General features: G+C 34.4%; 1 protein-coding gene across 1 annotated transcript in view; it reads left to right on the top strand.

Moving 5' to 3' along the window:
- Window positions 1-4,241: 4,241 nt before the first annotated feature.
- The window catches only part of Pak (serine/threonine-protein kinase PAK 3-like protein), an 87,101-nt gene continuing 64,486 nt past the window's right edge, over window positions 4,242-26,856 (top strand). Inside the window, exon 1 of the mRNA XM_075290622.1 lies at window positions 4,242-4,761. The gene's annotated coding sequence lies outside the window, so the exon portion shown is untranslated. The remainder of the gene's footprint in view (window positions 4,762-26,856) is intronic.

Here is a 26,856-nt window from a genome sequence, read left to right as displayed (position 1 = left end):
ATAAAAATAACGATTTCAACTATCCTATATTTATATCGTGTATCAATTTGTCGTGGGAGCACAATACATGGACTCCTCTATTTAAACCTTTTTAGAGAGTATGTTAAGGACTAAAAATGAAATAACCGTATATACATATGTACTGAATAAAGCAGTTGCAAGGGTGTGGGGTGTGTGTGCATTTTAAATTATTTTATTTTTAATAAATATTTCTATTTAGTATAAATTGATACGGTTAAAAATGGTATCATATCCTAACAAATTCAAATAGATCAATTAAAGTTTGGATATGCCTATTTTCATGCTTTATAATTTAAAATTTAGCCAACAGATTTGAGATAGGCATGAAATCGACTTGAATTCAAGACCATTGACGCTTTATCTTTATTGGGATTTGTTGTCGTTCGTGCGGTTTGTGAATATGCTAAATACTAAAATAATTACATGTAAAATAATTTCAAAAACAACAACATGGATTTTCCACAGATGGCGTGCAATGCGTACTCATCCCCGTATAGGCTAAGAACCGTATCCAGAGAATATTAAGAAAACAAGTATATACGGCCGTAAGTTCGGCCAGGCCGAAGCTTATGTACCCTCCACCACTGTCATCCACAATCGAATTACTTGGGTTGCGGTAACCCTTGCCGATGGCAAGGTATCTTAAAACTTCCTAACTACCTTGTAGTCCATACGTAGTATATATTAAACTAAAAAGGCCGATTAAATACGTACATAATTAAGTTTAAAGTTTCTATAGAAATAAAATTTTGACAACATTTTAATATTAAAATTTGGAAAAAATTTTCTATAGAAATAAAATTTTGAAAAAATTTTCTATAGAAATAAAATTTTGACAAAATTTTCTATAGAAATAAAATTTTGACAAAATTTTCTATAGAAATAACATTTTGACAATGTTTTTCATAAAAATAAAATTTTGGCAGAGTGGCAACCATGAATATGAACCAATATGGACCAATTTTTGTGTGATTGAGGATCGGTTATATGTAACTATAGACCGATATGGACCAATTTTGGCATGGATATTAGCGGATATTATACTAACACCACGTTGCAAATTTCAACCGGATCGGAATAATTTTGCTCCTCCAAGAAGCTCCGGAGATCAAATCTGGGGAAGGGTTTATATGGGGGCTATATATAATTATGGACCGATATGGACCAATTCTTGCGTGTTTGTTAGAGACCACATTCTAACACCATGTTCCAAATTTCAACCAGATCGGATGAATCTTGCTCCTCCAAGAGGCTCCGGAGGACAAATCTGGGAATTGATTTATATGGGGGCTATAAATAATTAAGGACCGATATGGACCAATTTTGCCTGGCCATTAGAGAACATATACCAACACCATGTACCAAATTTCAGCCGAATCGGATGAAATTTTCGTTTCTTAGAGGCTCCGCAAGCCAAATCGGGGTATCGGTTTATATGGGGGCTATACATAATTATGGACCGATGTGGACCAATTTTTGCATGGTCATTAGAGAACATATACCAATTCCATGTACCAAGTTTCACCCGGATCGGATGAAATATGCTTCTCTTAGAGGCTCCGCAAGCCAAATCGGGGGATCGGTTTATATGGGGGCTATATATAATTATGGACCGATGTGGACCAATTTTTTCATGGTTGTTAGAGACCATATACTAACACCATGTACCAAATTTCAGCCGGATCGGATGAAATTTGGTTCTCTTAGAGGCTCCGCAAGCCAAATCGGTGGAACGGTTTATATGGGGGCTATATGTAATTATGGACCGATATGGACCAATTTTTGCATGGTCATTAGAGAACATATACTACCACCATGTACCAAATTTCAGCCGGATCGGATGAAATTTGCTTCTCTTAGAGGCTCCGCAAGCAAAATCGGGGGATCAGTTTATATGGGGGCTATATATAATTATGGACCGATGTGGACCAATTTTTGCATGGTTGTTAGAGACCATACACTAACACCATGTACCAAATTTCAGCCGGATCGGATGAAATTTGGTTGTCTTAGAGGCTCCGCAAGCCAAATCGGGGTATCGGTTTATATGGGGGCTAAACGTAAAAGTGGACCGATGTGGACCAATTTTTGCAAGCTTGTTAGAGATCATATGCTGAAACCATGTATCAAATTTCAGCTGGATCGGATGAAATTTGCTTCTCTTAGAGTCCCCGCAAGCCAAATTTGGGGGCTGTTTATATGGCAGCTATACGTAAAAGTGTACCGGTATGGCCCATTTGCAATACCATCCGACCTACATCAATAACAACTACTTGTGCCAAGTTTCAAGTCGATAGCTTCTTTCGTCCGGAAGTTAGCGTGATTTTCAACAGACGGGCGGGCGGACGGACGGACATGCTCAGATCGACTCAGAATTTCATTACGACCCAGAATATATATACTTTATGGGGTCTTAGAGAAATATTTCGATGTGCTACAAACAGAATGACAAAGTTAATATACCCCCATCCTATGGTGGAGGGTATAATAAAATGAATTCTACTGTTTTGGTTTCAAAAATGTACGCTACTTCAATTTTATTCAATCTACTCCACTTTTTTCCAAAATCTACTTCACTCAATTTTTCACTAGCGGCAGCACTGACAAGTAAGCTTTATAGAAACCATAGGCCTCACCATGCACGGAAAGATATAAGATGTCATAAAATTGCTGACGTTTTCTGCCAAGCAATGGATGCCTCAGACCATTATGTATCCAGCCTCCGGATCGGATGAAATTTGGTACATGGTGTAAGTATCCCTGCCAACATTTTTTGAATTTGGGGGCGCTTCTGAGAATCCCCACAACGTTGAAAACAATCATATACGACATCAAAAACTCGTCGGAAAAGCACCGTCACTATTGAGAAGTTATACCACGCCAAGTTACTACGAAAAAGTTTCTCATCAGTGCAATTATTAGGTGCCTATTTAGATAAATTTCGAAGGACACCAATAAGAACCCCTGCAAACTATCAGAAAAAGTGAAAAACACGATTATGTAGATGTTTATTGATTTGATTAAACATTTATAATTTCTGATAAATATAACATTTTTCGGTTTATCTCATCACATTTAACATAATTTTTTGCATTAATAAAAGAATGATGTTGAGTTTTAAGTAGCAAGTTACATATTGCAGCGTCTATTTTCGATGGAGACAGCGTGCCTGGAAAAATATTTGAAAAACGATCACTTTATTCTATTTGGAAAGTCGAAAATTGTGCACCATATACCTTTCACAATTTTAAGCGTAATATCTATGTTTTCAGAACTTTATTTTCGTTTTTATTTAAATAAAATATAACAAGCTGGTTGCGCTTGGCGTTTCACAAAAAATAAAATGGCTCTTCTAACAGTAGTGATGGCAAAATAGTTTCATGTACATTTTGTACTCTTTGATGTGCTTCCCCCATCACAGTTCGCGATGGTTGTGGTGACATTTACGAGTCTGTGGTAGCGATGAGGATGAAATGGAACTTTGAAATGCTGGCAGGGACGCGTCACGCACTTTCTTTTGTATTTTCAACCACGCTATTTAGGTCGAAGATTAAAAGCGTCTTCAACATCTGATTGAAAGTGTAAACTTCTGCGCCGCAGACCAGTTACGTTGTAAAATGGGTTACACTCTTGCGATGGGAACGTGCACATTTTGGGTAGGCTGCACTGAATTTTCCAATCGAACAAAAATTTCCCATTTATGGTGGTAAGGTGTAAAATATGCAACATATTTTTTACCAATCGAAATCACCATTAGTTACCACATTTAACTCTTCTTTGATAAATTTGTCAGAATCCGATGTTTTCATTAATTCTAGAACATTCCAATAAAACAAAAACTACTTCTTTCGGAAACACCAAACAAATTTTCTGGAATTTTTTTTCCAATATACTGGATACATAATGGTCTGAGGCATCCATTGCTTGGCAGAAAACGTCAGCAATTTTATGACATCTTATATCTTTCCGTGCATGGTGAGGCCTATGGTTTCTATAAAGCTTACTTGTTGTTTCAAATGCATTTTCTTGAGCACATTCCAAAGGTTCAATTTATGCATTTTAGACGAAATTGTTGGCATAACTTGTTGGTACGTCTATGGTACACTTTAGAGTTTAGCAAATGTGGCTTTGACATTCGAACTGTCACCATTTCGTTTTGTATTGACATTCGCGTGAATTGATTTGGCACTTTGCAACACATAAAATTGAATATACCACTGTACAACACTCATTATCCTGAACAGCACTAATCTCGGAAATCAGAAAAAGTGAAAAAGTTGTGGAAAAATGCAGAAATAGGAAATAAATTAGTAAAATAATCAAAGCTATTAGTTTCAATGAAGGCTAATTCTCGATTGGTGTAAAATAATTGTAAATATTTCGAGAATATATGTGTATTTTTAACGCCAGCAGTCATTGGAACAACGAGAAAAACGCCATTGATAGAAAAAGAAAAACCGTAAAGTGCATAAAGTGTGAGAGTGAAGTACATATGCCAGTATTCGAATGTGTGTGTGTGTGGTGGAGCCAGGAAAATTCTTTAGTGGAAAATAATAAAAAAAAAATGTTTCACAAATTATCCATACAATAAGTGATTCCAAGTAATGCAAAATCCTATTTAGCAAAGATTGCTTCATAAATTCCATCTGGCCAATCAAGGAAAAACATCGCAACGAGTTGGAGTGTTGAAGAACTGGAGTAACCGCAAGGCAGTCAACGATCCAACAGCTGAAGAAAAAGGTAAAATGCAATGCAATCTAGTCCATTTGGAAAACTCTTGCATTTTTCATTGATTTTGGCAAAATGTCTTTGTTTGGTAAGCGTGTCACAAATCTGGAAGGAGGAAGAAGGCAAAATTATGAGTTTTCTTTCACCTCCACCTCTTCTATTTTCTTATTAGTTTTTTTTTGTTCAATTCTCTTTTTTGCGGTACTCGTATTCTTATGAGTTTTCATGGCTCATTCTTTTTGGGCTGCTGCTGCTTCTGAAACAGCTGTCATTGTGTTTGGAAATGAAAATGTATGGTTAGTGTGCAGAGATGTAGTCATCACTTTTTTATCTGGGAGGAGTAAACACTTGATTGCCCTGTCGGTTCAGAACAAATGAGAAACAATATCACATATCACCTAAAATATCTATAGACCACCAAGAGATGCAGTAGACCAAAATTCCGAACCAACTATAAAATAACATGGTGAAAATTTTTGGGCCCAATCATTATTTGCAAAATATTTGTCGAAACTTTGGTGGAATGCGGGTAGATTTATAATCCAGTTGGTATCTCAATGATGTTCTTCCTATAACCGATCCCAAATGATAAATTGTACATCGTTTATAGATTCACATTATTAATTAACGTTTTTAAAATAAAATGTTTAACTGATTAGACATTTTTTATTTTCTATTGGATGTTTAACTGATTTTAGAAAGTGTCCAGATATTTTGTCTGACCATGCTAATCATTGACTTTTATAAAATCCAATTAGATTTTCTATGACTTGATGGTTGTACTTTAAGACGTAGTATGATAGATTTCCAAATTAGTTTTACTTGTAAAGGCCGGTATTCAGTTCGCACTACAGAGCTAAAATAACCATTTTTCACGGTTACTTTTCGTTAACCCTTAAATGCGCTCGGTATCTTTTAAGATATAACCAGAAAAAAATCTTACGTCTTGACATTTTGACCGAAAACTATGAAATCAAGTTTACTTCATTCAAACATCATAACGCTATTCTTAGTGTAGGAGAAGTGATTTTAAATAGAAAATGTAAAGTAAAAAATTTGGCGGAAAAGCCTAGTTTTCGAGATATCGACATCTGAAAATCGGTATTTTCCTTTATATTTTCGACAGTAATTTCTCATGAAATGAATAAAATTCCGTTGTTTTGCGTATTTGATAAAAATAGTACTTTTTAACATAAGTAGAAAATATTAAGTAAACATTTTGTTGGAAGATCGTAGTTTTCGAGATACCGACCCTTAAAAATTGGCTATAGGTGGCCGGCCTTCGGTCGGGGTTTGATATTTTTTCATATAGACAGGGTTCAAAGTGGGCTAACGCGAACCCAAAAAGGATAAGTAGCCGGCCTTTGGCCGGTGTTTGAGACTTTCTCCTATGTACAGAGTCCAGAGTGGGCTAACGCGAACCCATAGTGGAAGGTGGCCGGCCTATGTGCGTGAAGATAAATTCCGAATTTAGTTGGCACAGACACAAACCATTTTTTTTGCAGAGCTCTGTTAATTAGCTAACAGAGCTTCATAAAGGAGATAACAGGGCACTGTAACGAGTTAACAGAGGAATTTTCTGCCCTAACCAATGATAGATTTATTTTTTGATCACCAAGAAAAATATTAAATGGTCTTCCTGACCAATTTACTTTATCTAAAATTAAACCACCACTTGTGGCATTATCACTCACAGCAACCTTCACACATATGTCTCAAAATTTTGCAGAAAATTGAAAGTCGGCACAATTTTTTGAGAGGATGGGACTCACGTGACCATTGTGGCCACATGGACAATTGTCCCACAATGGCCCATACACCATATGAAAGGGCTTGAAATGCTCTATCGATATTGGATATAATTTTTTTAGATCCGCCGGTCAGTTTTGGAGAAAAATAAAATTCTTTATAAAATTCTGGATAGGACCCTCCAGTGACCATTGCGCTAAAATGGACAACTGTCCCGCTATGACTCATACATCATATGAAAGGGCTTTGAAAGCTCTATCGATATCGTATAGAATTTTTTAGATCCGCCGGTCAGTTTTGGAGAAAAATAAAATATATAAAAATAAAAATATCTACTATTATAAAACTAACTTAAACTGAAATATTAATGAGCTGCTTTTTTTTTAATTTTAATCCTAACTTGTAATGTAAAATTACCTTAAACTGAAAAATTAATTAACTGTTTTTTTTTTTTAATTTTAACTATACTTTGTATTGAATGCATATCTATTATATAATTTAAAAAATTACTGAGTAATTAAATATTTTTAAAAACTAAAACATAGACTCATAAATCTCATGTGGTATATAGGTCACGGTGGAAAGGATGATGTATGGGTCATTGTGGGACAACTGTCCATTTTGCCACTGGGGGCATCCTCTCTAGAATTTTATAAAGAATTTTATTCTTCTTAAAAACTGACCGGCAAGTCTAGAAAATACTTTCAAATATCGATAGAGCTCTTCAAGCTGTTTCATATGGTGTATTTGTAATATTTAATATTTTTCCTGGTGATCAAAAAATAAATCTATCATTGGTTAGAGCTGAAAATACCTCTGTTAACTCGTTACAGTGCTCTGTTATCTCCTTTATGAAGCTCTGTTAACTAATTAACAGAGCTCTGCCAAAAAAATGGTTTGTGTCTGTGCAAACTAAATTCGGAATATCTCTATCGATAGAGCTCTTCAAGCCCTTTCATCAAAAAATTGTGCCGAAAAACTCAATTTTCTCCAAAATTTTGAGACATATGTGTGAATGTAGCTTTGAGTGATGCCACAAGTGGGTGGTTTAATTTTAGATAAAGTAAATTGGTCAGGAATACCATTTAATATTTTTCCTGGTGATCAAAAAATAAATCTATCATTGGTTAGGGCTGAAAATACCTCTGTTAACTCGTTGCAGTGCTCTGTTATCTCCTTTATGAAGCTCTGTTAACTAATTAACAGAGCTCTGCCCAAAACATGGTTGTGTCTGTGCTAACTAAATTCGGAATTTCTCTTTACGCACATGGATAATACCTTCGTATTGAGTATGTACTAAAGACACCACTGGGTTGTTTTACAAAATACCTAGCATAAACAATTAGCTTAGGTCCCCTTGTAAAAATTCTTGACCATGTCACTGCATACGGTTCATTTGTGGTGCTCTTATGTTTAACCGACAACGAATGATATGAGTTTTCATACGGGATAGTGTTGTCAACCCCTTTCAAATTGATTTTTCTTTTTTAACACTCTCAACGAGAATAATTTCGTTTGTTTTCTGTGTGTGTGTGTTTTTTTTTTTTTTGCTTATTTCCATGTAGGTATTAATCATCGTCATATACATTTAACAGTCCATAAAACATTATGGACATGTCTACGAAAATGTCCAAATTTTTCCCTATTGTTTATTGGACATAGAGTGTTGCATGGTTGTTATTCCTCGAAGTATTCCCTTATCACGTCCGACCCCATTATTTTTAACGCCCACACACAAACACATATGCTGCTGCGGTTTTTGTATTCCTTTAAATGTTCAAATGTCTGCCCATTTTGGAAGCTACATGTTGTTGGCAGACGCACGTTTTGTCACAGTTTTGCGTATTTGGTCGTTGATCGCTTGTGGTCTTCGTAGACATTAACAAGTGGTGAATTTGTTTGTTTACACATAGAAGTGAGGCCTTTTTGTGGAGTAATTATTAGGCCGTACATAGATCTATAATACGAAACAAGTAAGTAAAGTCTAAAGTCGGGCGGAGCCGACCATATTATGCCCTTCACCACTATTTAGACAAATATTTGTGTTACCATCTCAACTAATTCAAATTTGCTGGGAGCTATATAAAGGTTTGCATTTTCAAATGCAAATACTTTTAATGGAGACAATTTTTTGTACTCTTACAAAAGCTCTAGAATTAAAATTTAAATCGGCTAACGCCCTGGGATGAAACACAATGTTAGTAAAAAAATATGGGAAATATGAAGCGAGAGAAATTTTAATGCAATTGTACAAAAGAGTATATATGATTTATCAGGCGATACATATGTATTCGAGATATAGGACAATTTTAGTAATATTTATAATTTTTGCTACTCATCAGTGGCGATTTTACAAGGATATTGGTTAGATACCGCCAAGATATGTGGTCAAGAAGTGTTGGTTGTGATATATTATTTGGTCAAGTCAGACGACTTGGAGCCTTATTTAAAACTCAACCGTTTTGTGGAAATTCTGGCATTACAGTGTGTAGGATATGACTAAGATATGGGGAAATCATCACAGAATTTTGTGTAAAATGTGGAAGTTTTGGCCATATTTATTATAAACCGGAAAAACGAATATATGGAATATCATATTAAATATATTCTCTGTGGAAACTATCCAGTCAATTGGGGGAAAATCCCATTGAAAATGGGTCTAAAATACGAAACAGTCTACCATATTTCCCCAACTCTGGTGTACGTATATATGGGAGCTATATATAATCTGAACCGATTTTGACTAAATTTGACATGCATAGTTAGAATAATAATTCTGCAATCTCTGCAAAATTTCACGTAAATGGGAGTATAACTTTGGCCCCCGTGGTCATATGAGTGTAAATCGGGCAAAACTCTGACTTTTGAGGCCATATAAGTCCAAATCGGACGAAAAATATACATGGGAGCTATATCTAAATCTGAACCGATTTTAACCAAATTTGGCACACATAACGACACCGTTAAACGTATCTCTCGTGCAAAATTTGACTCAAGCCAGGGCAAAACTCTGGCTTTTGGGGCCATATAAGTGCAAATCGGACGAAAGATATATGGGAGCTATATCTAAATCTGAACCGATTTCAATCAAATTTACCAAGCATTGGTAGAATGGCAATTCTATACTCTGTGCAAAATTTCTCGAAAATCGGTAGTAAACTTTGGCCTCTGTTGCCATATGAGTCTAAATTGGACGAAAGATATATATGGGAGCTATAGCTAAATCTTAACCGATTTGGCTGATATTTTGCAAGTTCTTCGAAAACCATAAAATATTCAGATGTACGGAATTTGCAGAACATCGGTTGATAAACACGCCAATTATGACCAGATCGGGGATAAATATATATGACAGCTATATCTAAATTTGAACCGAATTTTTCCAAAATCAATAGCCATTGCCTTTGTTCAGAATTTAGTTCTAAGACGATCGGTATACTAAACGATGGGTCTCAGACTTTTCCTTCTTGGCGTTACATACAAATGCACCAGTGTTGCCAGGTTGGGGGTTTCCCCCCAAATTTAGGGGTTTTTACACGTTTAGGGGGATTTTTAGGGGTAGCATTTATTTGGGGGTAAAAAATTATTTTAGACCCTATAAAGCGGAGCAATTCTCAACAAAATTTAGAACATGAATTTTCTGGCATGAATTTTGAAAGCCAACCCATGTTCTTAAATACAAGCAAGAATTTTAAGCAATGGCATTCTGTTTTAAACGCATCTGTTGAAGGAGCATTTTTAATATTTGATACAATTAAAAACAAATTAAGAAATGGTATTGTAACATTAAATTAATATTCTCATAATTTCACGCCTACAATTTTGGCGAATAATGTATACATTTACTGAACTTTAATTTTTGTTTATTTTTTATTTCTATTATTTATATTTTATAAGCCGTTGTTTTAATTAAATTGATTTTAAAGATTTATATATTGAATTATATTGTTTTGTCTGCTCTTTATATTGATATACATTTTATTATTATACCCATAGAAAAATTACTTTCCTCAGGAACGAAATTTTAGTCAAATAAACCCGAATTTATGAAAAGTGGTATAATGATGTTATCTACTGACTTTTTTTTTACTTCAAAAGAAATTTTGTTCTTCAGAAAAAAAATCTTTCTGTATATATATTGTGTTAAATTTAATTTGTAAAGTGTATCACTGCAGGATTTTTTAACGAAATTGGGACACCTTTTTGACTAATTAACATTCTTAAATTTTTTGGGGGTTTTTGAAAAAGGTCTAGACCAATTTAGGGGTTTTTTTCTTAAGATTTGGGGGGAAGAATCAAAAATCACCTGGCAACACTGAAATGCACAAACTTATACCCTGTACCACAGTAGTGGTGATGGGTATAAAAATATTTAATAATCTGAAAACGGGCATTTTCTTATTTTCTCATTAGTACTTAAACGGATTATGGGTTAGTAAAATTTTTCTATGCCGTCAGCTGTTTTATCGGCACCATAAAAAAATAACGAGATATTGAGAAACCGATCTTGGAAGGGTTAATATCTATTACATGTTCGTTTGCAAGTCAAAAGAATTCCAACACCTGAATTCTCAAAACATATACAGTGCATTCGCGGTAACGTCAACACCGCTTAACGCAAACACCGCATAACGTGAACACGCTTTTTCACACAATATCTACTCCATAACTCTGAAAAACCTGAAATTTTACGTTAAAAGCCGATTCACAATGCCAAGTACAATTTCAAATACACATACGGAATTTTTTAATGATCTAGTTTGGCTTTTTATTCGTGAAGTTTAATTATTAATTTAAATTGCTTTATAATTTCATACCCACTGATATTTTTCCGATCTCTTTTTTTTAATTTTTTCATGAAATTATATTAAGTTTTTAATATTACTGATAACAAAAATAAAAGACTATCACGCTAGGACGTGTAAACCTCCCGAATATGGCTATGTTTTGTTCTGAATTTCGCTGAAGTTCGCTAACGTGAACTCGCTTGGTTTTAATTAGTTCAAGTTACCGCGAGTGCACTGTAAATGCCAACAAATAGAGAAAATTTTCAATAAAAAATTTTACCATTATATATAGAAATCTACACGAAATCAAAATGATGGATGATCAAGGCTTATATTTTTTATGCCTGGGATTGATACTATCATTTTCGTGTTTGAAAATTTTTCAATTAAAAAATTAGTTGGATCAATTAATTTTGTGATTTAATCAGATTTTTTTGTTTGTACCTATGATGAATTTCCCAATTGAACTAAAATTTAATTGAATCAATTATTTTTTAATCAAAACAAAAATCATCCTTCTTTGTTTGGGTAGTGGTCCAATATTGCCTCCTTTGTGGGCTTTGCATTCTCTAAGTCCCCTTTGCTTTGTCTCCTAGTTTATATAGTTAGGAGCTTTAAGGCCCCGATTTTTCATAATCAATAATGCACGAGTCACAGGTGTAAGCCTATTCTTATTAGAAACATTTCCCCTATACTAAATTCCAAGTTACCGTTTTTAGGGCTTTTAAACATCCTATCCGTTTTTTAATAAATAAATAAAAAAGATACTAAATTCCAAGTCATCGTTTTTAGGGCTTTTAAACATCCTATCCCTTTCTTTTTTTTTTGTTTTTTAATAAATAAGAACCTAAGAAAAGTTTCGTCAACGCAGTAATGAGGAAAACGTCTGTTATTTTGCCCTGTCTGTCTATCTGTGTTTGTATGGTATTATTTCCGTCCATCTCTTGAAGGTGTATTAAGTTCCGGTAACATCATTTCACGCCAAAACATAGACGGCAAAAATATAATAACGACACATCCACCAACACCACCAGAATAGTACATTATAGTTGTATTGCCACAATACGTGTTGTTGATGTTGTTCTTTCGATGGGAATTCGTTGTTGTTGTTCTGCGAAAACGACAATGATTTTTGCAAGCCGCAAACTATTTATCGCTTGGGCTTGTATGTTCAAATACAATGCGGTCATTGTCATAGGTATAGGGTATGATGATGAATGGGCGTAACACCCGTTTGAGTGGTATAACTAAAACAGTCGCCAAATTTCGATATTGTAATTACAGAAGCTCACATTGTTCCACGTGGGATGTTTGAGGGTGATATGTAAATGTATTATAGCACTTGATAAAATTTTTTCTATAGATTTTAGTCAGAATGAATCTATTTTAAATATCGTTCTTCTTTAATCGATATTGTTTAAATGAATTTGTGTAAATAATAGGAGCTTAGGGTCAATGGCCCTATGCTCCTAAGGGAATATATATACCCTCCACACATGGCAAATTTTATAAGCAATATTAGCATTTTAATTGAATTTTCTTATATATTCAATTAAAAATGAACTGAAACATTGAATTTTTTATAAAAAAAAAAACTTTCCTATAAATTAATTGGATCAATCTGCACTAAGCAATTGTTCGATGCTACATATTTTATTGTCATTGCTCTTAAATGTAGAAAAGGAGAATTCTTCCAATATTCAAACGTGTTAACATTGCGTAGATTAGTAGACTCCGTAATATATGAATCCATTTCATTCTCTAATATTGTTTTTTTTTTTTCAATCTCCTCAATTATACTGAACATGGAGTAGGGTTTATTTCCATATGTAGGACTTTAAGCTTTTTGTTTTATTTGTACTGGGTGTTTTGACAAATTCGATACCGAAATCCATTATCAAAAAAAAAAAAACTTGATCATCGGCTAATCAGCCTTTTGTCAAAATTTTATATCTATAGAAAATTTTGTCAAAGTTTTATATCTATAGAAAATTTTGTCAAAATTTTATATCTATAGAAAATTTTGTCAAAATTTTATATCTATAAAAAATTTTGTCAAAATTTTATTTTTATAAAAAATTTTGTCAAAATTTTATTTCTATAGAAAAAAAATTATTTCTATCGAAAATTTTGTCAAAATTTCATTTCTATAGAAAATTGTGTCAAAATTGTATTTCTATAGAAAATTTGGTAAAATTTTATTTCTATAGAAAATTTTGTCAAAATTGTATTTCTATAGAAAATTGTGTCAAAATTGTATTTCTTTAGAAAATTCTATCAAAATTTTTATTTCCACAGACAATTTTGTCAATTTTTTTTTCTAAAGAAAATTTTGTCACAATTTTATATCTATAGAAAATTTTGTCAAAAATTTATTGCTATAGAAAATTTTGTATAATTTTTATTTCTATAGAAAATTTTGTCAAAATTTTATTTCTATAGAAAATTTTGTCAAAATTTTATTTCTATAGAAAATTTTGTCAAAATTTTATTTCTATAGAAAATTATGTCAAACACTTATATCTATAGAAAATTTTGTCAAAATTTTATTTCTATAGAAAATTATGTCAAACATTTATATCTATAGAAAATTTTGTCAAAATTTTATTTCTGTAGAAAATTGTATTAAAATTTTATTCCTATAGAAAATTTTGTCAAAATTTTATTTCTATAGAAAATTTTGTCAAAATTTTTTTTCTATAGAAAATTTTGTCAAAATTTTATTTCTATAGAAAATTTTGTCCAACTTTTATTTTTACAGAAAATTTTGTCCAAATTTTATTTTTACAGACAATTTTGTCCAAATTTTATTTCTATAGAAAATTGTATTAAAATTTGATTTCTATAGAAAATTGTACTAAAATTTTATTTCTATAGAAAATTTTGTCAAAATTTTATTTCTATAGAAAATTTTGTCAAAATTTAATTTCTATAGAAAATTTTGTCAAAATTTAATTTCTATAGAAAATTTTGTCAAAATTTAATTTCTATAGAAAATTTTGTCAAAATTTAATTTCTATAGAAAATTTTGTCAAAATTTTATTTCTATAGAAAATTGTATCAAAATTTTATTTCATCGTTGTTGTTTTTGATTTCAGCTTAAAACCATGCATTGACTAAACTACAAGTGTAGCTTAACCAACAGAGGAAAACAATGAGTGGTCAGGTACATGATTTTCCCGACCATATAATGGTCTCAAATTCTATCATTTAAATAATAGAACATGTTTGCGGAATTTGAGAACCATTTAAATGCTTATGGCCAACATATATTTTTATATTTTATTTTTACAAAGACAAAGTATATGGTTTTCGCGACAATTACATGCTCTATATAAGCATTAAATGGTTGCGGCAACCTTGTCCAAACATGTTTTTTCTGTGCGTGTGGTTGGAATTCATTTTACCAATTAGTATTTGTACACTGAAAATTTTTGTATTTACTAGATACACTTCTCGATTGCGGTACACCGCATACATTCTCTGTTTTATATGCATAGGTCCGATGATTAACATATTATGTCCATTCCAATTTGTGATTGACTAGAGTTTTCTGCTTCTGTTCAATAATTTTGAGTTTCTTTGTCAAACATTTTATGCCTATTTATGTCACATTTACGGTCGTTGCTACGCCTATGGAAAAAAAACTATCACCTTATATCTCCACGGGCAAATCCACCTTCAGCCACCCACTGATCTATAGTCTTAAGTGTCTTTTGTTTTTTCTTTTTATCTGTGGGTTATGCTGTGTGTGCGCGTTTCGCCAGTGTCTTGACAGAGTGTCTTTCCGTCCTCTTGGCCATATACAAAACTACTATGTTGCTACAATTGCAATGGATAAGTTGCAACCATAATTTTGTGTTGTTTTTGTATGCTTTGTATGTCGTTGTTCGTATTTTTTATGTTTTTTTGTTGTATTTCTTTTTTGTTTTTTTTTTTACTTGCTATTTTTAAATTTATTTTAATTGTTTGCTTTTTTTACTCTTCTTCGTTTGGTTGTTGTCCATATTTCCCATTTGTTATTGTTGTTCTCGTTTTTCTAGAAAAGTTTCTTAATACAAAACACGTACTATTCGTGCAACAACAAAAACAACAGCAACAGCAGCATTAAGCCTAGCAAACGGAATCTCACTGTTGTCTATAGGGCTCCTCATTTACAACAACAGCACACACACAGAACTATAGGATAAGAGTTGCAGCAGAAGCACTTGCGGCAAGTAATAGCAACGACACCACCGTCAGCTACTCTTTATTCATATTCGCATTTGGTATTACTGGTGTTGTTGTTTCTCATCTCTAAAATAGACAACAACAACAACAACGCCAACTTGGTACGTTTATTGCACTTGCCTTGCATTTTCCATGGTATTGCGCGACTACATCTGCTGACTCGCTCCTTCGTTTCAAGTTATCATTGTTGTTACTGGATCTATTGCTGCAGTAGTTAGGTTTTCAGAGGATTTCCACTCACGAGTTTTCTACTCCCTCAGCAATACAAACGAGGAATCTTACATAGATTGAACAGTGGGGGTAAAAGTAATTTTGTTATTTTTATACCCTCCACCATAAGATGGGGGGGGGGGGAGGGTATATTAACTTTGTTTGTAACACATCGAAATATTGCTTCTAGACCCCATAAAGTATATATATCCTGGGTCGTGGTAAAATTCTGAATCCGTCCGTCTGTTAAAATCACGCTAACTTCGACTTGAAACTTGGCACAAGTAGTTGTTATGGATGTCGGATGGTATTGCAAATGGCCTATATCAGTCCACTTTTACGTATAGCCCCCATATGAACGGACCCCCAGATTTGGCTTGCGGATCCTCTAAGAGAAGCAAATTTCATCCGATCCTACTGATATTTGGTACATGGTGTTAGTATATGGTCGCTAACAACTAAAGGGTGATACGGTCAAAATTTGGTCAAGGGAAAACGCGTGTAAATCGGTGAAATCGTTTATTTAAAAAATCAAATTAAATTTCTTTTTCAAGTTCAATTAGTATAAAATTCAGGAAAAATATTCAGTTAGGCTTTCGCTTTTCCAAATACGAATTGCCGGGCCTCACGCTTGACACCTGCCATCAGATTTTGTACAGCCACCTTGTCCACCTTCTTCGCCGCAGAAAGCCAGTTTGCCTTGAACTGCTGCTCATCCTTAGCAGTTTTTTTGGTCTTCTTTAGGTTCCGCTTGACAATAGCCCAGTATTTCTCCATTGGACGGAGCTCTGGCGTGTTGGGAGGGTTCTTGTCCTTGGGAACCACCTGCACGTTGTTGGCGGCGTACCACTCCATGGCCTTTTTACCGTAATGGCAAGATGTCAAATCCGGTCAAAACAGTACGGAACAACCGTGTTTCTTCAGGAAAGGCAGCAGACGTTTATTCAAACACTCTTTCACGTAAATTTCTTGGTTGACAGTCCCGGAAGCTATGAAAATGCTGCTTTTCAAGCCACAGGTAAAGATGGCTTGCCAAACCAGATATTTCTTTGCGAACTTTGACAGTTTTATGTGCTTGAAAATATCTGCTACCTTTCCCCTTCCTTTTGCCGTATAAAACTCCTGTCCCGGAAGCTGCTTGTAGTCGGCTTTGACGTAGGTTTCGTCGTCCATTACCACGCAGTCAAACTTCGTCAGCATCGTCGTGTACAGCCTCCGGGATCGCGCTTTGGCCGTCGTATTTTGTTTATCATCGCGATTTGGAGTCACTACCTTCTTGTAAGTCGTAAGTCCGGCTCGTTTTTTGGCTCGATGCACGGTTGTAGACGATACACCCAGCTTATTTGCGGCATCTCGGATAGAGAGGTTAGGGTTTCGCTTGAAACTACCGGCAACTCTCTTTGTCGTCTCAGCGGCTTCCGGTTTTCGATTTCCCCCCGAATCCAGACTTCCTGGCTGTCGATAAACGTTCCCCAAACACTTTAATTATATTTGTAACGGTTGATTTGGCAACTTTTAGCGGTTTTGCCAGCTTTGCGTGCGAGTAGCTCGGATTTTCGCGATGCGCGAGCAAAATTTTGATACGCTGCTCTTCTTGCTTGGACGGCATTTTGACAACTGAAGAGTGAATTCCAAAATCAAAATAGGAGCCATATTCTACACACACACACCTTCAAAATGAGGGGTGTTCAGGATTTTTAAATGCAAAATTGAAAGAAATACGTCAAGTTTATATTGACCAAATTTTGACCGTATCACCCTTTATGCAAAAATTGATCGTCCATCGGTCCATAATTATATGTAGCCCCCATATAAACCGAACCCCAGATTTGGCTTGCGGAGCCTCAAAGAGAAGCAAATTTCATGCGATCCGGCTGAAATTTGGTACATGGTGTAAGTATATGGTCTCTAACAACCATGCAGGAATTGGTCCATATCGGCCCATGATTATATGTAGCCCCCATATAAACCGATCCCCAGATTTGACCTCCGAAGCCTCTTGGAAGAGCAAAATTCATCTGATTCAGTTGAAATTAGGTACGTGGTGTTAATATATGGTCTTAAACACCCCTGCAAAAATTGGTCGAAATCGGTCCATAATTATATATAGCCCCCATATAAACCGATCCTCAGATTTGTCCTGAGGATAAAAGATGGGCGAATAACATTAGCATCAATAACTTATCTAGGCCTATCAGAATATTTCTTAATCTCTTAATTTGATCCTAATGCATTTCAACTCGGAAACTCATATCGAAATTAATGTAACAAAAATTTTCTGTAACTTAAAGTCGCCTTTTTCTACATGAAAATTGGATGGCACACTGTAATGTACTACTCATTCACGTTTTCCCATCACGCAATTTGCCCTTCATTTCCCGCATTTTTTTTACATACATATTTATGTATTTCGTAAGGTTCCTTCATTCATGCAACTTCGATGTCGTCTCCCCTCCATGACATATCCTACTCATTTACAACAACAAAAACCAACAACATTCTTGAACCATACGCTCAATGGATAAGTACCGCACCGTGTTATATTTTTGCTTGATTGCCTACTTTTCATGATGCCACACAAACCAAGTATGTGTAAGTTATCTGCTGTGCCTCTTGAAGTTGGGCACCTTTCTTCCCTTCTGTTGGTTACATCTTAAGGAAGCCCTTCGCCCACTCGGAGTGATGATGTACGAGGCTAACATCAAAAATTTAGGTAGTTTCATTTGAAGTTTTTTCTACTGGTTAGCCAATTAAAACGGCCATGGTTTTGTGTGTGTATGTGTGCAATATGAGAAATTAATATAATTTTCAGAATCCAATCACATTTGCATAATATGACCTGGCTCTTAGTAGGAACACTAAAAAAGTTTACTTACACCCAGAGAAGGAATATGATTCAAGAGCAAAATTTTATTTTTGGACGGTGAACATCGTTGCACACAAAAAAAAAATGTTTTCTGATTCAATCACGAAATTAATTGATCCAATTATTTTTATACCCTCCACCATAGGATGGGGGGTATATTAACTTTGTCATTCCGTTTGGTACGCATTGCTCTAAGACCCCATAAAGTATATATATTCTGGGGGTGGTGAAATTTTGAATCGATCTAAGCATGTCCGTCCGACCGTCGGTTGAAATCACGCTAACTTCCGAACGAAACCAGCTATCGACTTGAAACAGGTCGGATGGTATTGCAAATGGGCCGTATCGGACCACTTTTACGTATAGCCCCCATATAAACCGACCCCCAGATTTGGCATCCAATCCAGTTGAAATTTGGTACGTGGTGTTAGTATATGGTCTCTAACAACCAAGCAAAAATTGGTCCGTAATTATATATAGCCCCCATATAAACTGATCCCCAGATTTGAACTCCGGAGCCTCTTGCAAGAAAAATTTCATCCGATCCGTTTAAAATTTGGTACGTGGTGTTAGTATATGGTCTCTAACAACCATATCGGTCCATAATTATATATAGCCCCCATATAAACCGATCCCCAGATTTGACCTCCGGAACCTCTTGGAGGTGCAAAATTCATCCGATTCGGTTGAAATTTGGTACATTGCGCTAGTATATGGCCGCTAAAAATTGGTCCATATCGGTCTATAGTTATATATAGCCGATGGCGAATCACACAAAAGTTGATCCATATCGCGAAAAATAATCTACCAAAATTTTATTCCTATAGAAAATTTTGTCAAAATTTTATTAATATAGAAAGTTTTGTCAATATGTTATTTCTATAGAAAATATTGTCAAAATGTTATTTCTATAGAAAATTTTGTAAAAAATGTATTTCTATAGAAAATTTTGTCAAAATTTTATTTCTTTAGAAAATTTTTTAAAAATTTTATTTCTATAGACAATTTTGTCAAAATTTTATTTCTATAGAAAATTTTGTCAACATTTTATTTCTATAGAACATTTTTTCAAAATTTTATTTCTATAGACAATTTTGTCAAAATTTTATTTCTATAGAAAATTTTGTCAACATTTTATTTCTATAGAAAATTTTGTCAAATTGTATTTCTATAGAAAAAATTTTAAAAATTTTATTTCTATTTAATCGGCCTTTTTTGTTTAATATATACCCCGTATGGACTAACTTACAATTTAGAAGACGGTATTAAGAAGTTTTAAGATACCTTGCCATCGGCAAGTGTTACCGCAACACAAGTAATTCGATTGTGGATGGCAATCTTTAGTAGAAGTTTCTACGCAATCCATGGTGGAGGGTACATAATATTCGGCCTGGCCGAACTTACGGCCGTAAATACTTGTTTCAGTTAAAGTTGACCGGAGAGAAGCTATTTTCAATTTACTTCCTGGTAACTGGGAGTTAATGCCTAACAGAGGTACATGAAAGTGGCCGTTAATGTTTTTAGTTTGATAAAAAAATTGATTGTTTCAAATAAATTTTTAATTAAAATTTGGTATTAAGTTCGAGTTTAGCCGATAAAACCAAAAATAAATCTGCAAAAGCAGAATAAAATTAGATAATTTTATTGCAAATTCTATTATCTTGATTGGGAATGCTAAAATGCAACAAATAAAAATATTAATTTTCTGCGAAATTAATTATTAAAGTGAAGCAAACGTGAAAAGTTAGACGTTAATTTTTAACGTCAGTATTAAGTTCAAAATTAAAAATTTTTCCATCACTTGTATAGTCTTCCGAGTTTGATTAAAAAGTTTATTGTACCAATTAATTGTATCAATTAAAAATTTCAACTTCAATCATTTTTTAATTTGAAATATTTTGGTCATATTTTTCTGTGTGTAAACAGTTTTTACAACATACGATTTTTGATAATCGACTATTGCCTAAATTTAGTGAATTACCCGAATTTATTTTTATAATTGGTTGATAGTTTTGTTGCAAGTAGAGGATGCTGATGAGGAATGTGGTAATTCCGAAACAGCTGTCCATCCAACCATCTTGCAGTTTATAGGCCGACATAAATTTGACAAGCATACTTTTCCTCTGTTGGTTAAGCTACTCTTGTAGTTTAGTCAATGCGTGGTTTTAAGCTAAAATCAAAAACAACAATATTTTTTTCTATAAAAATATAAAACGAAAATTCCATTTTTTTCAAACTCGAATTTTTACGAAATATATTTCTATAAGAAAGAAATTTCTTATATCTATATGTAAGCTTAAATAATTGTTTTTTTTTAACACTAGTTATCTATAAGAGAAAAACGCATATAGGAAAAAATGTGTGTTTTTCCGACTTATATCCGTTATCTACTGTATTTATAATTAAATGAGAAATTGTTTAAAAATATTTTTTTATTTGATTCAATTACACAGAAAAAATGTTCACCAAAATATTTCCGGTTAAACTTTTAATTGAATTTTAAAAAATCATTCAATTAAAAATTTTGATTGATTGATCTATAGAAAATTTTGTCAAAATTTTATTTCTATAGAAAATTATGTCAAACATTTATATCTATAGAAAATTTTGTCAAAATTTTATTTCTGTAGAAAATTGTATTAAAATTTTATTCCTATAGAAAATTTTGTCAAAATTTTATTTCTATAGAAAATTTTGTCAAAATTTTTTTTCTATAGAAAATTTTGTCAAAATTTTATTTCTATAGAAAATTTTGTCCAACTTTTATTTTTACAGAAAATTTTGTCCAAATTTTATTTTTACAGACAATTTTGTCCAAATTTTATTTCTATAGAAAATTGTATTAAAATTTGATTTCTATAGAAAATTGTACTAAAATTTTATTTCTATAGAAAATTTTGTCAAAATTTTATTTCTATAGAAAATTTTGTCAAAATTTAATTTCTATAGAAAATTTTGTCAAAATTTAATTTCTATAGAAAATTTTGTCAAAATTTAATTTCTATAGAAAATTTTGTCAAAATTTAATTTCTATAGAAAATTTTGTCAAAATTTTATTTCTATAGAAAATTGTATCAAAATTTTATTTCATCGTTGTTGTTTTTGATTTCAGCTTAAAACCATGCATTGACTAAACTACAAGTGTAGCTTAACCAACAGAGGAAAACAATGAGTGGTCAGGTACATGATTTTCCCGACCATATAATGGTCTCAAATTCTATCATTTAAATAATAGAACATGTTTGCGGAATTTGAGAACCATTTAAATGCTTATGGCCAACATATATTTTTATATTTTATTTTTACAAAGACAAAGTATATGGTTTTCGCGACAATTACATGCTCTATATAAGCATTAAATGGTTGCGGCAACCTTGTCCAAACATGTTTTTTCTGTGCGTGTGGTTGGAATTCATTTTACCAATTAGTATTTGTACACTGAAAATTTTTGTATTTACTAGATACACTTCTCGATTGCGGTACACCGCATACATTCTCTGTTTTATATGCATAGGTCCGATGATTAACATATTATGTCCATTCCAATTTGTGATTGACTAGAGTTTTCTGCTTCTGTTCAATAATTTTGAGTTTCTTTGTCAAACATTTTATGCCTATTTATGTCACATTTACGGTCGTTGCTACGCCTATGGAAAAAAAACTATCACCTTATATCTCCACGGGCAAATCCACCTTCAGCCACCCACTGATCTATAGTCTTAAGTGTCTTTTGTTTTTTCTTTTTATCTGTGGGTTATGCTGTGTGTGCGCGTTTCGCCAGTGTCTTGACAGAGTGTCTTTCCGTCCTCTTGGCCATATACAAAACTACTATGTTGCTACAATTGCAATGGATAAGTTGCAACCATAATTTTGTGTTGTTTTTGTATGCTTTGTATGTCGTTGTTCGTATTTTTTATGTTTTTTTGTTGTATTTCTTTTTTGTTTTTTTTTTACTTGCTATTTTTAAATTTATTTTAATTGTTTGCTTTTTTTACTCTTCTTCGTTTGGTTGTTGTCCATATTTCCCATTTGTTATTGTTGTTCTCGTTTTTCTAGAAAAGTTTCTTAATACAAAACACGTACTATTCGTGCAACAACAAAAACAACAGCAACAGCAGCATTAAGCCTAGCAAACGGAATCTCACTGTTGTCTATAGGGCTCCTCATTTACAACAACAGCACACACACAGAACTATAGGATAAGAGTTGCAGCAGAAGCACTTGCGGCAAGTAATAGCAACGACACCACCGTCAGCTACTCTTTATTCATATTCGCATTTGGTATTACTGGTGTTGTTGTTTCTCATCTCTAAAATAGACAACAACAACAACAACGCCAACTTGGTACGTTTATTGCACTTGCCTTGCATTTTCCATGGTATTGCGCGACTACATCTGCTGACTCGCTCCTTCGTTTCAAGTTATCATTGTTGTTACTGGATCTATTGCTGCAGTAGTTAGGTTTTCAGAGGATTTCCACTCACGAGTTTTCTACTCCCTCAGCAATACAAACGAGGAATCTTACATAGATTGAACAGTGGGGGTAAAAGTAATTTTGTTATTTTTATACCCTCCACCATAAGATGGGGGGGGGGGGGAGGGTATATTAACTTTGTTTGTAACACATCGAAATATTGCTTCTAGACCCCATAAAGTATATATATCCTGGGTCGTGGTAAAATTCTGAATCCGTCCGTCTGTTAAAATCACGCTAACTTCGACTTGAAACTTGGCACAAGTAGTTGTTATGGATGTCGGATGGTATTGCAAATGGCCTATATCAGTCCACTTTTACGTATAGCCCCCATATGAACGGACCCCCAGATTTGGCTTGCGGATCCTCTAAGAGAAGCAAATTTCATCCGATCCTACTGATATTTGGTACATGGTGTTAGTATATGGTCGCTAACAACTAAAGGGTGATACGGTCAAAATTTGGTCAAGGGAAAACGCGTGTAAATCGGTGAAATCGTTTATTTAAAAAATCAAATTAAATTTCTTTTTCAAGTTCAATTAGTATAAAATTCAGGAAAAATATTCAGTTAGGCTTTCGCTTTTCCAAATACGAATTGCCGGGCCTCACGCTTGACACCTGCCATCAGATTTTGTACAGCCACCTTGTCCACCTTCTTCGCCGCAGAAAGCCAGTTTGCCTTGAACTGCTGCTCATCCTTAGCAGTTTTTTTGGTCTTCTTTAGGTTCCGCTTGACAATAGCCCAGTATTTCTCCATTGGACGGAGCTCTGGCGTGTTGGGAGGGTTCTTGTCCTTGGGAACCACCTGCACGTTGTTGGCGGCGTACCACTCCATGGCCTTTTTACCGTAATGGCAAGATGTCAAATCCGGTCAAAACAGTACGGAACAACCGTGTTTCTTCAGGAAAGGCAGCAGACGTTTATTCAAACACTCTTTCACGTAAATTTCTTGGTTGACAGTCCCGGAAGCTATGAAAATGCTGCTTTTCAAGCCACAGGTAAAGATGGCTTGCCAAACCAGATATTTCTTTGCGAACTTTGACAGTTTTATGTGCTTGAAAATATCTGCTACCTTTCCCCTTCCTTTTGCCGTATAAAACTCCTGTCCCGGAAGCTGCTTGTAGTCGGCTTTGACGTAGGTTTCGTCGTCCATTACCACGCAGTCAAACTTCGTCAGCATCGTCGTGTACAGCCTCCGGGATCGCGCTTTGGCCGTCGTATTTTGTTTATCATCGCGATTTGGAGTCACTACCTTCTTGTAAGTCGTAAGTCCGGCTCGTTTTTTGGCTCGATGCACGGTTGTAGACGATACACCCAGCTTATTTGCGGCATCTCGGATAGAGAGGTTAGGGTTTCGCTTGAAACTACCGGCAACTCTCTTTGTCGTCTCAGCGGCTTCCGGTTTTCGATTTCCCCCCGAATCCAGACTTCCTGGCTGTCGATAAACGTTCCCCAAACACTTTAATTATATTTGTAACGGTTGATTTGGCAACTTTTAGCGGTTTTGCCAGCTTTGCGTGCGAGTAGCTCGGATTTTCGCGATGCGCGAGCAAAATTTTGATACGCTGCTCTTCTTGCTTGGACGGCATTTTGACAACTGAAGAGTGAATTCCAAAATCAAAATAGGAGCCATATTCTACACACACACACCTTCAAAATGAGGGGTGTTCAGGATTTTTAAATGCAAAATTGAAAGAAATACGTCAAGTTTATATTGACCAAATTTTGACCGTATCACCCTTTATGCAAAAATTGATCGTCCATCGGTCCATAATTATATGTAGCCCCCATATAAACCGAACCCCAGATTTGGCTTGCGGAGCCTCAAAGAGAAGCAAATTTCATGCGATCCGGCTGAAATTTGGTACATGGTGTAAGTATATGGTCTCTAACAACCATGCAGGAATTGGTCCATATCGGCCCATGATTATATGTAGCCCCCATATAAACCGATCCCCAGATTTGACCTCCGAAGCCTCTTGGAAGAGCAAAATTCATCTGATTCAGTTGAAATTAGGTACGTGGTGTTAATATATGGTCTTAAACACCCCTGCAAAAATTGGTCGAAATCGGTCCATAATTATATATAGCCCCCATATAAACCGATCCTCAGATTTGTCCTGAGGATAAAAGATGGGCGAATAACATTAGCATCAATAACTTATCTAGGCCTATCAGAATATTTCTTAATCTCTTAATTTGATCCTAATGCATTTCAACTCGGAAACTCATATCGAAATTAATGTAACAAAAATTTTCTGTAACTTAAAGTCGCCTTTTTCTACATGAAAATTGGATGGCACACTGTAATGTACTACTCATTCACGTTTTCCCATCACGCAATTTGCCCTTCATTTCCCGCATTTTTTTTACATACATATTTATGTATTTCGTAAGGTTCCTTCATTCATGCAACTTCGATGTCGTCTCCCCTCCATGACATATCCTACTCATTTACAACAACAAAAACCAACAACATTCTTGAACCATACGCTCAATGGATAAGTACCGCACCGTGTTATATTTTTGCTTGATTGCCTACTTTTCATGATGCCACACAAACCAAGTATGTGTAAGTTATCTGCTGTGCCTCTTGAAGTTGGGCACCTTTCTTCCCTTCTGTTGGTTACATCTTAAGGAAGCCCTTCGCCCACTCGGAGTGATGATGTACGAGGCTAACATCAAAAATTTAGGTAGTTTCATTTGAAGTTTTTTCTACTGGTTAGCCAATTAAAACGGCCATGGTTTTGTGTGTGTATGTGTGCAATATGAGAAATTAATATAATTTTCAGAATCCAATCACATTTGCATAATATGACCTGGCTCTTAGTAGGAACACTAAAAAAGTTTACTTACACCCAGAGAAGGAATATGATTCAAGAGCAAAATTTTATTTTTGGACGGTGAACATCGTTGCACACAAAAAAAAAATGTTTTCTGATTCAATCACGAAATTAATTGATCCAATTATTTTTATACCCTCCACCATAGGATGGGGGGTATATTAACTTTGTCATTCCGTTTGGTACGCATTGCTCTAAGACCCCATAAAGTATATATATTCTGGGGGTGGTGAAATTTTGAATCGATCTAAGCATGTCCGTCCGACCGTCGGTTGAAATCACGCTAACTTCCGAACGAAACCAGCTATCGACTTGAAACAGGTCGGATGGTATTGCAAATGGGCCGTATCGGACCACTTTTACGTATAGCCCCCATATAAACCGACCCCCAGATTTGGCATCCAATCCAGTTGAAATTTGGTACGTGGTGTTAGTATATGGTCTCTAACAACCAAGCAAAAATTGGTCCGTAATTATATATAGCCCCCATATAAACTGATCCCCAGATTTGAACTCCGGAGCCTCTTGCAAGAAAAATTTCATCCGATCCGTTTAAAATTTGGTACGTGGTGTTAGTATATGGTCTCTAACAACCATATCGGTCCATAATTATATATAGCCCCCATATAAACCGATCCCCAGATTTGACCTCCGGAACCTCTTGGAGGTGCAAAATTCATCCGATTCGGTTGAAATTTGGTACATTGCGCTAGTATATGGCCGCTAAAAATTGGTCCATATCGGTCTATAGTTATATATAGCCGATGGCGAATCACACAAAAGTTGATCCATATCGCGAAAAATAATCTACCAAAATTTTATTCCTATAGAAAATTTTGTCAAAATTTTATTAATATAGAAAGTTTTGTCAATATGTTATTTCTATAGAAAATATTGTCAAAATGTTATTTCTATAGAAAATTTTGTAAAAAATGTATTTCTATAGAA

The sequence above is a fragment of the Haematobia irritans genome, chromosome 1, assembly GCF_050003625.1.
Source record: "Haematobia irritans isolate KBUSLIRL chromosome 1, ASM5000362v1, whole genome shotgun sequence".
NCBI lineage: Eukaryota > Metazoa > Arthropoda > Insecta > Diptera > Muscidae > Haematobia > Haematobia irritans.
The sequence above is the reverse complement of the archived record's forward strand: the minus strand, read 5'-3'. Positions and strand labels throughout refer to the sequence as shown.